This window comes from Lepidochelys kempii, chromosome 10, assembly GCF_965140285.1.
Source record: "Lepidochelys kempii isolate rLepKem1 chromosome 10, rLepKem1.hap1, whole genome shotgun sequence".
NCBI classification, from domain to species: domain Eukaryota; kingdom Metazoa; phylum Chordata; order Testudines; family Cheloniidae; genus Lepidochelys; species Lepidochelys kempii.
In genome coordinates, this window is record NC_136389.1 from 25,414,860 (window position 1) to 25,432,688 (window position 17,829).

Consider the following 17,829-nt stretch of genomic DNA (forward strand, 5'->3'; position numbering starts at 1 on the left):
GCTCCTACACGGAGGCGTAGCCAAGCAGCCCTGCACTCTGCCCCACCCGCAAGCACCACCCCTGCAGCTCCCATTGGCCATGGTTCCTGGCCAACAGAAGCTGTGGGGGTGGTGCTTGGGGCAGGGTCAGCACATGGAGCCCCCTGGCTGCCTCTACATGTAGGAGCTAGAGGGGGGACATGTCGCTGCTTCTGGGAACCATGTGGAGCCATGGCACATGTGGAGCAAGGCAAGCCCCGGACCCTGCTCCCCAGCAGGTGCTTGAGGGCTGGATTAAAACATCGGAAGGGCTGGATGTGGCCCCTGGGCCATGGTTTGCCCACCCCTGGGAGGGAGCATGAGTAACTAAATACTCTATATAAGCAAAGGAAGACCCAAGAAAATCTACACTTTAGAGATTTTTCTCATATAAAGTGCCTGGGACCAAAGTCATGTACCAGGCTGGAAATGGAGAATATAACGTTCATACAAACTCAAAGCAACATTCAGCCAAAACCAGCAAGTTTTGCCAGAACTGGTGAATTTCACTGTATCTTCTTCATGAAACTACTGGGCTTTGACAGTTTTTAGGAGCCCAGGGAGACTCCTCAGTTTTGTAATGAAACTGACCAGGCAACTTGCTGGTTTCATGCATGCTTTTCAGCGTCTCTCCTACTTTGTGCTGTCTGTCCAGAACAGAAAAATCTGTCCAAGAAAAAAAAAATCCTGCCAGACTTTGTCAACAAGTGAATGCCACCTGCCTTTGTGTTGCAGGCCCACAGAAGGTGGAGACTGAACAGACCTGTCAGTCTTCCTGCCCAAGCAGGGTCTATAAATGAATGGGACAGATTCTCACACACCCCCCCTTGCTCTACCATCTTCCTACAGCGGTTCTGCTGCATGGGTGGCGTTAATGTATGTCCCAAGATCTCCCGCTGGCTGAGAGAGGTGCTGGCCTTGTTGATTATTCTGGCCACACATACTCTCCTGAGTCAGCCTAGCCCACTCTCTGGGCTGCATTGGCAGGCTCCATGCTCCCTTCTAGTGCAGGGCTGTGGCTTCCAGTTTGTGCCCTGCTCAGTGTTCCCTCCAGAATAGCTCTGTCCCACAGAAGGCCTGCAATGTATCAATGCCCAAAAACCCTAATCAGAATTGTACGGCATCAAACACAATGGGGCTCCAAACACCTACTAAGAGACAGCACCTATCCCAAAGAGCTCACAAGCAAAAGAACAAGCAGTGCAGTGGATTTAGCCAGACTGCTATTAATCTAAGTGGAAGATGGATGACTGAACTCCCGATACTGCTTTGAAAATCTCAGCCAATTGCTTTCCTGGAGAATGATTCATAAACAGCAAGTTTGTAACAAAATAAAGGACTGCCTCCCAAGGTACAATATAAACGTGCCAGAGAGTTTTTTAAGAAACTCCCTTTTCTCTAAACAGCTTTAACCCAAAATGTCAAGGTGGATTTTCTGCTTGGAAAGAATTCTGTGCTATCACACAAATACTGTATGTGTTATTGCTGCCTGACGTAACTCCTTGGCATTGACATAATGTCAGTGGTTGAGTCCTTGCTTTCAGCCATGTATGATTAATGGGCCACCTGGCAAACACACTATGTGTACGGTGCCAGGTCACGTTGAGTTAATTTTTGCCAGGTGACACAATAGAAAATATTCCTAGTTGAAAATATCTACAGATTTCAGCTGCCAACATAATGTCCCAAACTCCATGCACAGCAAGGGTTGTTTCAGCCTCTCCTCTGTCCTAGCCCTCAATATCACACACTGAACTCAGCTTCCAAATCTCTTCTTTCCAATGGTGCAAGCAATGGTGGGCCAAGACGTTCTGATCTGGACCTGAACTTTGCCTGGGGCTATTTTGGGAGCGAGCTGGAGAAGCAATGCAGAGGGGCGGTTCTGAGGCTGTGTTTCATTCCCACCTCTATCGATGTGTGAGATACATTTAACTGAACAGACATGAAAGCCTCAGGTGTAAAGACAACATCTGTGCTCATGCCAGCATTAAGGGGGTAGAAGAACCCTGGCTCCTGTGCATGGGCTGCAGGTACTTGCAGCTTCCCTGGACATGCTACTCCTATCCCAAGCTGGTGGGCAGAACCTTGACTCCACACCTCCCACAATGCACCAGCCAGTGCAGCTGAACCAGCACAGAGGAAAGTAGTCTGCACACATGAAAGGTGCTAACACAGACTATTTCTTGCCTAGAGCAAGGGGGGGGGGGGAGGAACCAGGGACTGAACTGGGACTCCGTCACAATTCAGTCCCCAGAGGCAGCAGAGCTCTGTGCGGTCCCTTACTCAGGGTTTCTGGTAACTCCCTAGTCAAACCCAAATTAGGTACTACCATATAATCTAATGCAATCCACCACAGCATGCACCAGAGTCTGTTTGCTCCAGTATATCCACTGGAGCACTCTGAGAAATAGCAAAATGTCTTGTGGATACTGACATGTTTTAAAAAAACCTCAAGATCTTCACTTATGGTATCATTGGCAGCCATGTTTGGGGAGTTTTTAACTAAGAACCTCACACTTTCTTTTTCTTTCCAGATCCATTAAGACCCAGGACAGAAATATTCCTAGATAGTGAGGGATAGATGGAAGCAGAGATGGAAGGCTGATAAACGAAAAGGACCTTCTAGCTACTTGGACCAGACTTTCCTTCTGGGTAGGCAGACCTCATGGGAAAGGATAACTAGGAGCTGGCTCAAACGAAGCCTTGGCGATTTATACTTACATATAAAAGCAGTAGAGCTTGTTAGAAGTGATTTTTGTCCTGGTTTTTGTCAAAATTTAGACAACTTTGAAATCTGGGGGATTGTCAAAAAGCTAAAGTTTTGTTTTCCCAATGTTCAGTTATCAAAATGTTCAGTTCAGAAAAAAAAACAATTTTCATTTGCCAAGCAATGAAGAACATCCAGCGTTTGAAGAAAAAACAAACGTTTGAGGAAAAACCATTCTTGTGCAAACATTTTGGTTACTTAAAAAAAAATGGTCAAAAAAGAAACCCCCCACTGTGATGGAAAAATGTTTAACTAGCTGTAACAAACTACAGTAATTGTTCTACCCATGTTTCCTCTTTGTCTTTGGTGCACCAATCAATTGTCTGAGAAACTCCCCAGCTAAAAATTCATTCTTAAAATGGTTCCTCAATGTCATGGTACTCTGAATTGGGGGCGAGGGGGCATACAACACATGGGGCCCAATTCCATAAACACGTAACATAGACCATTCCCACGTCACATAGGCAGTCCCACATGATGAGCACTCACAGGATCCAGCCCCACAGATGCAGCATTGCAATTGGTAGTACAGCACCACTGGGCACGTGAAGGGTTGAGCCTTACATTTCATGGATTCTCTAATTTAAGTTGAGCCTTTAAGCAGCCTTGAAAAATTGCAGCCTAGGGATCTGGATGCCCAATTCCTATGTAAATTAATGGGAAATGGGCGTGCAGATTTCTTCGCCTTAATGTTTGTATTCTAACCACTTCATGCTCATGAGCAGCTAACAGTTGCTCCCAATTGTAAAGGTTTTCCTTGTGGGTTTGGAAAGCTCATTTGTATCAGTCTCCTTCACAATTTCAAAAGAACCAGCAACTTTTCCATGGCTATAGGGGCCTTCCTGCTCCTTACTGAACCAGCTTGCTCAGTCTAAAGTAGGCTCTCTTAAGAGCAGCTACACTTTTTAACATATCTTGTATGGTAACAGTCCTGGCAATAGCTCTCAGACAGGATTTTTGGGTAATGTACTAGAAAAAAAATGACAGCAACAGCAAGTAATATCACCTGTTGATTTAGGTTTATAACACAGGGGCTGATAGTCTAGCCCAGGGGTTCTCAACCTTTTTCTTTCGGAGGCCCCACCCCCCAACAGGCTATAAAAACGCCACGGCCCAGCTGTGCCGCAATCACTGGTTTTTTTGATGTATAAAAGCCAGGGCCCACGTTAGGGAGTAGCAAGCAGGGCAACTGCCTGGGGCCCCATACCACAGGGGCCCCCACAAAGCTACATTGTTGAGGCTTTGGCTTCATCCCTGGGTGGTGGGGCTCAGGGCCCTGGGCTTCAGAGACAAACACCTACAAGATCTCTATCAAGAGTTCTTACAACTACAATACCCACCTGCTGAAGTGAAGAAAGATTGACAGAGCCAGAAGAGTACCCAGAAGTCACCTACTACAGGACAGGCCCAACAAAGAAACTAGCCGTCACCTTCAGCCCCCAACTAAAACCTCTCCAACGCATCAAGGATCTACAACCTATCCTGAAGGACAACCCATCGCTCACAAATCTTGGGAGACAGGCCAGTCCTTGCTTACAGACAGCCCCCCAACCTGAAGCAAATACTCACCAGTAACCATACAACAGAACCACTAACCCAGGAACCTATCCTTGCAACAAAGCCCGTTGCCAGCTGTGTCCACATATCTATTCAGCAGGGAAGGGGCTGGGGACTAGCCTCCCAGGCCAAGAGCTCAGGGGCTGGGCAGGAGGGTCCAGCGGGCCAGATGTGGCCCACGGGCTGTAGTTTGCCCACCTCTGGCCTACAGCCTTTTATTCCAATCAATGGTCATTAACCTTTGTGCCAATATTTTCATGCACCAAAATCTAAGATGCTCAAGCAAAATATGCATCTGCACATGCAAAACACGCATCTGCACATGCAAAACACTGTTCACTTTAGGCCTGATGTCAATGGGAGTCTGTCCATAGGACTCAAGCTCCTCGTGCATCAAAAGGTGAAGTCTACCCTAACCCTTTGTCCAAAGCCAGAGTAAAGGGTTTTGAGAGAGTGACCATATAGGAATTGGAGCAGTTGAATCCCACATTCCCAGCAATTAAAAATTCCAGCCATTAGGCTTTACCAAAATAGGGACAAGAACTCCTGCATACCCTCTGTGCTCTGGGGCCACTGGATCAGCATAATTTAATAGGTCATAACATTTTCCAGCCCTTTTTAAATTCAGCTATGGTATTTGGCACAGTGATAGCCTGTGTAATTTCCATTTCCACATCTCATTATACTTTCTCAGATGCCACACAAACAAAATAGTACTGCCTGCTTATTACCATGCCTGCAAGAATTATTGCTCCAAACAACTGCACCGTCTGTTGGAAATGCCTGATTATTTCCTACATTTTTAGTCTGAGCTTTGCTCTTCTCTAGCAGGTAGATGTACATTGCAAGGCACAATGTAACTTCAGACAATTGAAATGTAGGAAGCTTGTTTGTGTACTGAGTTTTCTACCTAGTGGATCAGATTCCCATCTCATTTATGTCAAAGCTCCAGAGTAACTTCATTGAAATCAGGATTATTACAAATGTATGCCAACATAATTAAGATCAGAATCTGGCCCATTATATATGAACCAGCTGGTCAAATCCACTTCCCATCAACCAAAGGGCTCTTTGAAAAAAAGTTATTTCCTTATTTTTAGAGATGGAGAATGCCCATTGTCAGTCTGTCCTCTGATGTATTCTGCCTGCTGGAATCCTTTGTTTTCATTTTAAATGAAACAAACCTGCAGAGTTAAGTAAGGAGGCAGTGGGGAGAAAAACAAAACAGAAATGGCCCACCTTGATTATAACTACAAAAGAGGTTTTTCTCCCCGCCCCTCTCCTGCTGGTAATATCTCACCTTACCTAATCACTCTTGTTACAGTGTGTATGGTAACACCCATTTTTTCATGTTTTGTGTATATAAAATCTCCCTACTGTATTTTCCACTGCATGCGTCTGATGAAGTGAGCTGTAGCTTACGAAAGCTATGCTCAAATAAATGTTAGCTAAGGTGCCACAAGTCCTCCTTTTTCTTTTTCCTTTACTGTGCTACATGCCTGCATTTCACATTTAATTAGTGAACAAGCCAGCTGTGCACTCCTTCAGCTTCTACATCAAACATTTCTTCTTTTGTTAGAAGGAAAATATGTTCTTGGTAATTGGCCACTTGATAGAGAAAAATGCAATAAAAAAAGAAAAGAGTTAACCAGAGAGATGTTACCATAAATAGATTGGTCAATATATTTTGATTCCTATGCTCTAACACCAAAAAAAGGTCCTTAAACCTTTGCGTATTGAACTTTGTGGGTGTCTCTTATTGCACTCTGTTGGAGTCCCTCCCAATCTAACAAAGTCATCAGGTCTCTGGATAAGGAGAAGCAAGTTTTCCAAGGTAGATTAACTCCATAACTTAATGCAGCAGCAGCATTATGGGGCAGAACCACAAGGCAGGCTGACTAGGAGTCAAAGTCGGCTTACGGAACAAGACTCTCCACTGGAGTACCATGAGTCTTGAATAACCAATCATAGATTCATGGCATTTCCCTGCAATAAGCTTTTCCTGTAGCTCTCAAAAGGAATAGCTAGATTGATGGTAGGGATCTTAAAAGCCACCAAACTCTGCAACATGACTACTGTTTGCAGTGCTTGGGGGAGAAGTGGGGGCAAGTGTTGTGAGGTCCATGTGAATCTGGGAAATCAAGGAGGACATATACATACCTAGGATAATTGCAACTACTAAAATGATAAGAATTAACATGGGCTGTGTCTAGGTTTGTAAAGGGTAAAAGACCCTGAACTACAAAGAGTTAACTATGGGCTGTTTAAATGCTCTAAGAGCACTACCATGTGAATATAAAGTATACCTCTTTACTTACTAATGATTTATGATGTGCTTCTACTCTTAGCCAAATGGCATTCATCATCAGATACTGTATCACAGAAAATCCACTACCCCACAGAGAGTGGCTTGATATAGGCACCTCATATTTGAAATTAGACTCAGGTCTTAGGTGAGGTGTGTGTGTGTGGGGGGGGGAGAAGGGACGACTGCCTTTGATTCACTCCAGGAAGCTTATGACCTCAGCTCAATATCCACATTCATTCAAATTTTGAACAAGGTACCACCAGATATAAAAAGGACCTCCGTTTGCTAAACAGCAAAAAGGTGCTAGTAAAGATTGAGGAGAGAACATTCCAAGCTGCTGCAAAAAAACATTTTCAAAGGGATGTGCATGCAGGACCACAGAAGTGTTGTGAAGGCCATGATACTACCAGAGTAGCGCTAGGGGACATGCATGCTCATTACTAATATTGACTTAGCAAACCTGGCAAGCATGCCCAGTTGCAGACTGACATCAGCATGTGGTTAATTTGTACATGACTCACCAAGTGCCTTCCTAGAACCTCATTCCAAAATTATGCACAGTAAACCTTTCAGAGACAGACAGCACCTACTACGTAGGACAAACACTCACTAGCTGAAGCTCTGAAATCACAGCTTTCGCTTTAGACCCCAGTATAATATGGGCCGTCAGTTTAAGATGGCATTATTTATAATTAAGCTGATTTTAAAATTGCCAGGAGACAGGACTAAATGGCTGAGAGGCTGGTAATGGGATACAAAGCCTTCTGCCTCTAGATCAATCAGCTCAAGTTCCGGGCAGTAGTAAGTGAAAGCTATTATTTTTGTTCAATGGCACGTGTCAGTCACTCCAGTTCAGACAGGCATCTTTCATGGGTTTCAGGGGGAAATTCAGACCAGTGAGGGGTTGTCTCACCACTGGTGAAGCATTCAGGGTTTCAGGACAATGTTTTGCTGCTGTAGCTTCCAGCCTGGGACACTCACAACCAGCCCACAAGCATGTAGGTCACACCCTGAAGTGTCTGTGTGGTTCAGCAGCTCGGACCTCAGCTGAACCACAACCCCACTCTGGCTTCCAGCAGCCTTACTATCAGCAAGCTGACCCAACACACTCCCAGCCCAGAGTTTTCCCAAAACCATGTGATCTGTAAGTTCCAGCCCTCTCCTGGACAGTCCAAACAAACAATAAGTTTTGTTTTTTCTTGTAAAGACACAAAAGCACATCACAGCTTATTAACATAACTGGGGTAAATACACCCTTCCATTTAAACAGCACTGAGCTGGCTTATAGTAAAAATAAAACAAATTTACTTACAATAGAGTATAGGTTAAATTATACCAACCAAAAGGAATAAAGTTAGAAAGTTACAAGCAAATAAAAGTGAACATGTGTAAAAGTCTAAACTTTACTCTAGCAAGGTACAGGCTTTGTTCAAGAGGTCTTTTCTCACTTATATTCAGTTCCCAGAGACTTCAACCAAGGGGCCAGGGAGGGTTTGAAGGGCCCATCTTTCTCAGCTTGGGAGAGCTCTGTTCCCTTGTGTCTGTCTAGTGATGGATGCCAAAGATGGCTTCTCTTTACTCACATCTTCCAAATGGTCAATAACTGTTTCAAGAGGCAGGATAACCTCATGCTGTTCTTGCCTTCCAGTGAGTTTCCCCATGCCCTGGTGACTTCTATTAAATGGGGCTTCCATTGGTTATGGTCACACCTTGCTTAACCTCTGTCTGGGTGGGAATGTCTTTTTCCTTGTTTTGCCACAGGCTTTAAAAATTATTAAGTATCCATATTTCTTCAGATGGAGTTAATACATTTCACAATGATATTAGTCACCAGTGTGTCATTAGCTTCCAGAAAGACCTCATTCTGTAAACTCTTATTAAAAAAAAAGGAGTAATATTTCATACAATCAGTCGCTTCAATTGCATATTACTTGAAGTTCAACCCCTCCTGTCTTTATAGATGAGTGAACCTTTGAAATGGATTCTTCTGAGAGTTACCCCTCAAAGTAAAGTTTACTCAAGCTGTGAGAAAGGCAACAAGGAGTCTGGTGGTGAAGGATGCTGCTGCCCTTCTCACACACTTGTTAGCTTAATAGCTTTGTTTATCTAATGTGTGAAAATGAATCATGGTCTTTGCCTTAAGACTGGCAGAGACTCAAATACACATTCCTTTGTCTAAGGCAAAGCTGTTTACCAACTCCCTCTGACATGTCTGGTTTAAACACACTTCAGTCATAACTAGCATGTATCCATAACTCAATACCCACCATGTACACACATTGTGCAAGAACATTAATGATCAGTGTGTTAGTTTTCAAACCAATAGGCATATTAGACCTAGTCTGCACAAAGATTACTGCAATAGCATTTGGAGTGTCAGTGTTCACATCAGAATTGTCACCCTTGTTGGGAGTCTCAGAAGAGACCAAGGATTGAAGGGGCAGAGAAACTAAACTAGCCTTTCATCCCTATAAGTAACCTCTAGAAAACAAGAGAGAAGCACATTGGTGATATAATTCAGGGAAACTTATACTGCTGCCACCCCGCTGTACTTAGGAAATGGATAAATAGGTTTTAAGGCCCAGAAGGTGCCATTATATCATCTAAACTGACCCCCTGTCGCACGCAGGCCATATATAGAATGGTTATCCAGTGACTCCTGTACTGCACCCAATCACTTGTGGTGTTTGACAAAAGCATAGCCTTTAGAAAGGCTAAGAAGACTTCATGAAATAGAATCCACTATTTTACTTCGTAGTTTGTTCCAAACCTGCCCTGTTAAAAATTCTGCCTTATTTCTAATTTGAATTTGTCTGGGTTTAACGTCTAGTCATTGGTTCTAGTTATGCCTTTCTCCAGTAGACTAAATGTAATACCCCATACATAGAGTCTTTGTGCTTGAAATCTTCTACACCCAGCATATGGCCACTAATTGACATTTATTAATTCCCAAACAAGTTGGCTCATTATCCTACTATTCTAGAATGACGACAATACTTCTACTTTGAAACATAGATGAACAAAATACAATATGGGGAGAGACAAATAATGGATTGTTTGAGCTTTCTGGGAAATACTGGGTCATTTGATCCTCTGTCCAGCATACTAAAAAGCATAGCAACATATTACAGAAACTCCCCTGAAAACTGGAGCACAAGCCAAAAGTCCTACCTTGTATAGTGCTGCATGAAATTGCAACATATGCATCATTTCATACAGACGATCCTCAGAGCAGACAGGATTGAGACTTAGGAGACTGTGAGGAACCAGAGAACAAACAGCCCTATTTGATAACATGGTGGGGAAAAACATAACTTACTACAGAAGAGGCGTGATTGGCTTTTGCTGCTTAAGATGCACTAATTTATGATTGGCAGACATCTGAAGTTCAAATCAGCAGTGAATTTCTAACTATACTGAGACCATCTGTTTAGGTGTGGTGGGGAGGGTCTCAGTCTGAAAGAGGTTTGACTAAGCTTGCCCCCTAATTTACAGGGATCTTGGACTTCTAATGCTGCCATATATGAGTAGAGCAGTAGCCAGCATCTTCCCAGTCAAGGTCTCCATAGTCTTGAGCACTTTTCAGTGGGTGTTTTCAGCCATGCCTAAGGCCAGTTAGGAGTGTCATTTCTTTCTCAGAACTGGACAGCATGATAACTTACATAGCTCGTTGTTGTAGCTGCTTTCTGGAGCTATTAGATCTTTCTGCACATTTTCTACTACAAAGGAGAACTTATGGCCCTGCATGTCTATTTCCCAGTTCTGTTGAAACTCCGCCATTTGACAGCAACAGACCAGAGCTACGGTTTTGGAAATAAAATTTTAGCAAATGCATCTTAGGCAATTCTGAATCCCAGCCCCTAGTCCTGTTTGGAGAAACTCAGCTCATCTCCTATTCTTCAAGAGGGAGCAATAGGTCTCCCAAATGTAGTTTAACTCCTCTGAGCTTTCCTAATTAGACACCACATCTATGCCCCAAAAAGCCATGCTTGTTCCAGCTTCTTTCAGCACTGCATTTCTGACAAACTAGTCACTTTTTCTTTTCTTTTTTGATCTTGTATAAATGTGAAGACAAAGATTCTTCTGAATAATGGATGTTCAGAGATTTCACTCTAGATGAAACAATGTTGTTTTTATGCTAAAAATAGATAAAAATCATGAGTTCAAGAATAATAGAAAACTTGCCCCAGTAAATCCAAGGGGGAAGCTGCACAACTCTGAAAATAGCACTGGAAAAGGGATGAAACAAGCAATGGTCATCTACAGGACCTTGGGTTGCTGGCTCAAAATCTGTCTTACACTGATGCACACTGCTCAAAAATTCTCCCCATAAAAAGTCTATTTTCAGTATGACTGGCTGAACCCAGAGACTAGTACAGAATCTGGAAACCTACAAGCAGACTTATTGCTTGATCTTTTTTCCAGTGTTATTCCACTAATGTCAGGTGTCATCTTAAAGTAACTTAGGCAACAAGAGGTGTTTGCACTTGAACCTCAGGATTCACAGTGAGCAGGTGGTCATGTCAGGAAATTCACATCTGAGAAACATCAGCCTGGCTCACATGCTTCCCTTAGAACAGGGGTAGCATACCACAGGTCCATGAACCAGTCTTGGTCTGAAAAACACTTGTGGGTGATCCCCAATATGGTGGCTGTTCACATGGTCCTGGTTCTTCCTCCTTGTTTCCAACTGCTAAAGCACATTGAAATGAGATAAAAATGCATAAATATTGTCTAAATATTATCTTTCCATGTAAGCAGTTGCTGTAGTGGGCATAGGGATCTCATGCAACTGAAAACAGGTAAGGAGGAACCAGGCAAGAACCTCACATAGTCCATACCAGGGATGGAGCTCAAGCATGCCTGCATTGGAACTATTCTCCAGCTCCCTCACAGAAGAGCTGTGCTTAGATCAGAGTACCTCACCATTGTTCCAGGAGCTGAGAAAATATCAACATCTGTTAGCTTACAAATACTAGATACAATCTCATGGCCTCCAACTAGCTTTTCCTTATTCTGAGCTTCTGGCTCCCAAACAGACCTCTTAGATACAAGGGGATTGTGCTGCATCTTGCAGAGATAGAAAAGTTATCTTGCCTCTGTAGAGCAGAGTTATTGACCCTTTTCCTTTATATATGGTAGCCGTTTGCAGGTCGCATTGCTATTAGTTATGGTTTGAATTATTTTAATCATGTATGTTTTGAGTCTTTTAAATCAGTCCCTGTTGGCAGAGGGGCACTTTACTAACATATCACTAATTTTCACTAAGAGCCCTCCCACCACACAGCAGATCCTCTGCCAATTCAGACCCCCAGGAAAACCACCCATAATAAAGAATCACATCCTTGCCAAAGAAGGAAGCATTTTCTCAGTTTGTCTTTATTTTGTTGGCTCTTTTGTAGGCTGGGAAATGAATGGCCAGTATTTGCAAAGTGAAAATTTCCATTCCTCTTGGGAGGGAGGAGCAGGGAATTCATTATTTTTAACACAAAAATAAGTGAAACTTTTGCTGTGCTGAAAATTCACAAGTTGTGCTAAGTTTGCAAAACTACCTTTGATGGAAAAATGCCACCCATAGCACAAGGCTGCAAAACAGTTTCCTGAAACTTAGGAGGAGGTTAGTTTTCACATGCAAATATTCACAAAGCAAAAGCTCATACAGTTGTTTCCTCCAAATCTACTAATGAACTTGCAGATTTTTGTCTCCTCCAAATCTACTAATGAACTTGCAGATTTTTGTCACTTAGCAAATGGAGTAAATCTCGTTTGACCCAGGCTCCCCTATTGTGAACAGAAAGCAAGGAAACCATATATCTATATATTTAAATGCCTCCAAACAGATGTCCAATATTTAATGGATCAGGTGTGCACTAACTGATGGTAACTAGAAGGCTCGCCAGATGCTTTGAATGCCATGAATAATTCAACACTCCCATATCTTCAGTTCACAGCAATTTCAGAAAGCAAGTGTGTGTGTGGGGCTAGAAAAAAATCAAAATCCATCTGTCAGACTTGATTTCTTTTAAGGAAAGAGGTTTACCATTTGTAGAGCACTGTTTATAGTCTGGAAAGGGTCTCTTCTTCAGGCAAGTGGTGTATTTGTTGGGGCAGATGGAACAGATACTAGTCCAGGAAGAACAAACATCATATTTTTTGATTATTAATAAGAAATTCCCTTTACTAATCAGCATCACTTCTGTTTTATTTTCAGAACAGTATTACAACTAATAAATGTTCTCCTATTCACACTATACATTAGTGTCATTTTAGAAAGGACACCCTTTTTAATTATGCAGTGTTGTTGTAGCCATGTTGGTCCTAGGATATTAGAGAGACAAGGTGGGTGAGGTAATATCTTTCATTGCACCAACTTCTGTTGGTGAGAGACAAGATCTCTTTATCCGCAAAAGCTTTTTAACTGTTAAACCTATTTTTCCCCCTGCTGTTCCTAGCATTTCTAGCTGTAATATATTATTAGATTCAATCCAAAGAAATCACTGAGGACCATTCTTTTACTGTACCTAGGCACAGTCTCTCTACATGGCCATACAAATATTAGTGCAGTGCTTTGGGAGAGATTTTAAATACAGATGAGCCAGAGAATTTAGTTATAATTGATTTGTACTATAGCTGCTTCTGGAGGCCCCAGCCAAGATAGGGGCCCCATTGTGCTAGGTGTGGTACAAACAGAGTAACAGACAGTTTGTGCCTTAAAGAGCTTACAGTCTAAATAGACAAGGACACACAAAGGGAGAAATGGAATAGTATTATCCCCATTTTACAGATGAGGAATTGAGGCACAGAGAGATTAAGACCATGATTCAGCAAAGCACTTAAGAACGGTCTTACCTTTTACTTCAATGGAACTTAAGCATGTATTTAAGATCACAAACAGGATATCTGTGCCACACTCAGGAATTGAACTAAGGTCTTCCAAGTACTAGTCCACTGTCTTAACTAGAAGCACAGCCTCTCTCTTTAGTTATTGTTATCAGGTTGTAATCCCATGGTAAATTTCCCTCTGTTAGGCTAACCCTAATGTACGAATGGGCTAAAACAAACCCAACCTAGTTTCTCCTGTAGACTTATTGTTAACTGAGAAATGTATTGGGTTAAATATTTCCTGCATGATTTTGAATATTAATATTTTCATTCAATGGAATTTCAAATCCCAGTGAGACATATGCAGTGTTTAGAACAGCCCCTTTTCTAAGCTCTCATTGTTATGCAGATACATATTTGGAGTGAAAAACAAGTTCCAGTTTTAAATGTAATGATAGAGACAGCTGACACTGTGAATCAATGATCTTTATTTCTTGGAATAGTTGCTCCTGGGGATCTCAGTTCACAGTAGCTGCAACCGCTCTATCCAAGCCTCAATAATGCTGCTTGGGATCAGTCTCACTATCCATGCGGAGAATAATTGACCAAGGGAGATAAAAATGTTTTCTAACTCCTATTTGGCAAAACAAGTAAGGTTTTAAGCTAAAGCAGTTTCAGTCATAGGCTGACATTAGCAAAGATTTACAATTCCTGCCAAGATTTACAGTTCCTGAATTCTCAAAGAACTTCCTTACCTCGTTGCTTATTACTTTGAAAGGTATAAGCTCATCCAAGGTTCTTTCCCATAGACAATTTTCATTTTCTTTATCTCATGTACTCCATCCTCTATGTTTTCAAATGGTGTTACTGGATGTACCTGCCTAACTCATATAGGAATCAAAAGAATGGGTGTGCTAAATCCTGTGCATTTCTCTGAAGATGGAATATATGTTTTTATATACCCCCCCCATTATGTCTGTTGCTGAGTTACTAGAGAGTAAACTACAGTTTAAGTAAACAATATCTTACGGAAGAGGATAGAGAGGCCAAGACATCACACTCCAGGATGAACCGATCAAGGTGAACATGCAAGCTGACAAAAGAATAAAGTGTGCATTTAGCTGTTGTATAGAAGCCCTTGATACAAACAGAGCATTTCCATCTGTCAATTTCGTTCCACATAGGAGGACTCCGGGTTTCATACATCTGACCTGAAATCATTATGTGAGATCTGCCCTCCCCACATCCTACTGCCTTGTAGTAGGATGCGACACAGCATAGCACATGGGATGTCACGCAAACGGAAAGAAAAGAGATTCATGAGAGTAAAATGTCAATGCAGTGCAGAGGGGAGAGCAGGATTGTGCATCCTATTTCTCCTACCCCACATTGAGAGATGAGCCCCTAGTAGCATACATATCGGAACTGCTTTTGGTGGATACTGAAGTACTAAAAGTGATGCAACGGCCTTACTTTTTATCCTTTACACACACAGTAGGATTCATGTTGGGGGAAATGGGAAAATGTAGCTAGAGAATATTGCACTCCAGTTGCAATTTAGAGCAGCCCTGACGCTGCTCAGGCCTACACTGGGGCCAAACTGGCCCCTGGTAGCTGACGAGAGTGCTGAGGTGACATATGATCAATCTTTGCTTCCCCCACCCCTACCTAAGCTGTGCCTGTGCTCAGTGCAGCTAAAGACTGGAGCTTTTTAAAAAGCTCCAAGCTCAATACGGCAGATTGGGCTTTTTTGAACATCCAGCAACAAACTTCCAGCAGTCCTCCAAAGCTATGTGCTTTAGTGATGGATGGTATGGACTTGCAGTCTGTTTTGAAGGCTGAACTTCCCAGGAGCAATGTGACTGTTCAGGAGCTTAGATTAATGTACTGTAGCACATCTGTCATCCAAAGAAATAAGACTCGAAGTAGGAAAGAAAAGGCTTTCAACATTAAACTACAAATAAGAAAAAGCAATCTAATTCTGCTTCGCTAGATGAAGGGGGTTGCTGAATGGTAAACATTATGCGCCTGATTCTCCTCTCAAACTGGAGAGAATCAGGAGTTATGCCATTGACACCAACAGAGTCACACATGTAGAAAACTGAGGAAGTAAGCGAGTGTGGAATCAGGCCCTAGCTATTTCTGACATCCCTGTACAATACATCTGAGGCTGGATCTAATACATGCCTGTCTCTGAGGTTGGAGAGACTGTTTTCTAGTGGACAGAGTAGAGGACTGCAAGTCAGGATTCCTGAGCTGAATTTCTAGCTCCAGAAGTGGCCCTTGCCAGAGTAGAAAACCTTTTTGCACACATTCCCCAGCAGCCAACAAAATAGAAAAACCACAGGGAGATCAGAGTGGAGCCAAAATAAAGCCCAGCAGCAGTTCAGAAGCACCTTGGAGACCCCTCCTGTTCACCCACCCCCCAGAACCAACCCTGCCTAGCTCTGACACTGACTCACTGGGTGATATTGGGCAAGTCACTTCAACTTCTCAGTGTCTCAGATACCCTATCTATGAAATAATACTTACCTTCCTCTCAGGGCTTTCCCAGTGAGGACCAGTGATCAGTAATCCAGTGACTTCACCACTTTACAGACAGGGCACAAAGCGGTGAAATGATTTGTCCAGAGCCTCAGTGGAACTACTCCTGTGACAGAACACTAACCAACTTGAGCAAAGCTTGCCCAAATCCGTCCCTCCACCTTTACAGAGTTGTTTGCAATCCTTTGAAGAACAGCACTGCATACACTTAAGTATTACAGTTCCCTCCCCTAAAACTCATTCCCAGCTCCACGCCACAGCAACAGAAGAGGTTGGAAAGGGACAAGGATGCTTCTAGTTCCAGATACTTGGGGGAGAATCAGATTATGTTTATCTTGGAGGTGGGAACCACTTTGAGGCTCCAACACACTCCCCCTTCTGGTAGTGTTGGATGCCTGGGAGAAGAGGCAGATCTTGGCTTCTCTCTCACTCCCTAGCCACATTACTTCCTATTTACTTATAGGAAGTGAATAGCCTTTTTCCATCATCACTTTTGGCTATGCAAAGGCTAGGCTAATCTATGGGTTAGAGTCATGGACTTAAAAAATTTAAGGCCAGCAAGGACCACCAGATCCTCTAGTCTGACCTTGGGAATATCACAGGCACCACCCAGGACCCACCATCCTAAACCCAACAATGGAAACGAGACCAAAGTGTTACACCCTACAGGAGACTAGACTATTACAGGCCATAGGCAGAAAACAGGAGGGACGGAGGTGCACCACTGCCCGAGACCCCTGCGATGGCAGGGAACTGATTAAGAAACAAAAATCTAAACAGAATATATGGGGGCAAAGGGGGAGGGATCCCTTCCTGACCCCAGCAGATGACCAGCTGAAGCCCTAAAGCATGAGATTTTAGGAACATCTGACATGAACCAGAAAAACTCAAGGCTACCAATGCCCCCCACCATCACAAGCAAGTTCCTCATGCAGTCCCACTTATAAATTTGTCTATCTCACTCTTAAAGCTATGTGGCAAGATGGCCGATTTAAGTCTGGTGGGTCCTGCGCTTTTCTTGGCAGGGAGCTAAGATACCACCCTTTGCCCCTGCTCTTGGGTGCCAAGGGCACCACTACTAACCCAGGAAGGTGGTAGAGGAGGGAAGCAGGGGGCAGGAGGTCTAGGTTTGCTCCGAGTCCCAGCCCTTCTCAACCCATGTGGGTTTCTTACCCTCATCCCCCTCAGGTGGGGCTACCCTTGGTCCTTGGATGCTGGGGGGCAGGGTTTCCCTTACTCCAGTTCTCAGGTCTTCCAAATCTCTCAACACACCTCCAAACTCCAGTCCTTTCTCCTTCTTCCCTGTCTACCTGATGCAGGGGCTTTTATTAGGTTCCTAACAGGGCCTTAATTGACTGCAGGTGCTCCAATTAACCTGCAGCCACCTTCCCTAGTCTACAGGGAGCCATGCCTTAAATAGCCTTGAGCTTATGTATTTTCCCTCTAGCACGCTCTGACTGCTCCCTGGCCCTCCTGTATCACAGCTAATTAAGTTGTTTGCCCCCCACAACTCCTGTTGGGAGGCTGTTCCAGAACTTCACCCCTCTGATGGTTAGAAACCTTCTTCTAATTTCCTGCCTGGATGTGTTCATGGCCAGTTTATACCCATTTGTTATTGTACCAGCATTGTCCTTTAGCTCTTGGCCCTCCCCGGTATTCCCCCTCCCAGATATATTTATTGGCTCCGCCAGCCTGTCTACCCCATCCTTGCTCCCAGCTCTGTTATGCAAGGCAGAGAGGGCAAAGTTACTCCACAGCAGCATTCATCATCTTAGCAACAATGTATAATTAAACCATAAATTAATTATGGCCA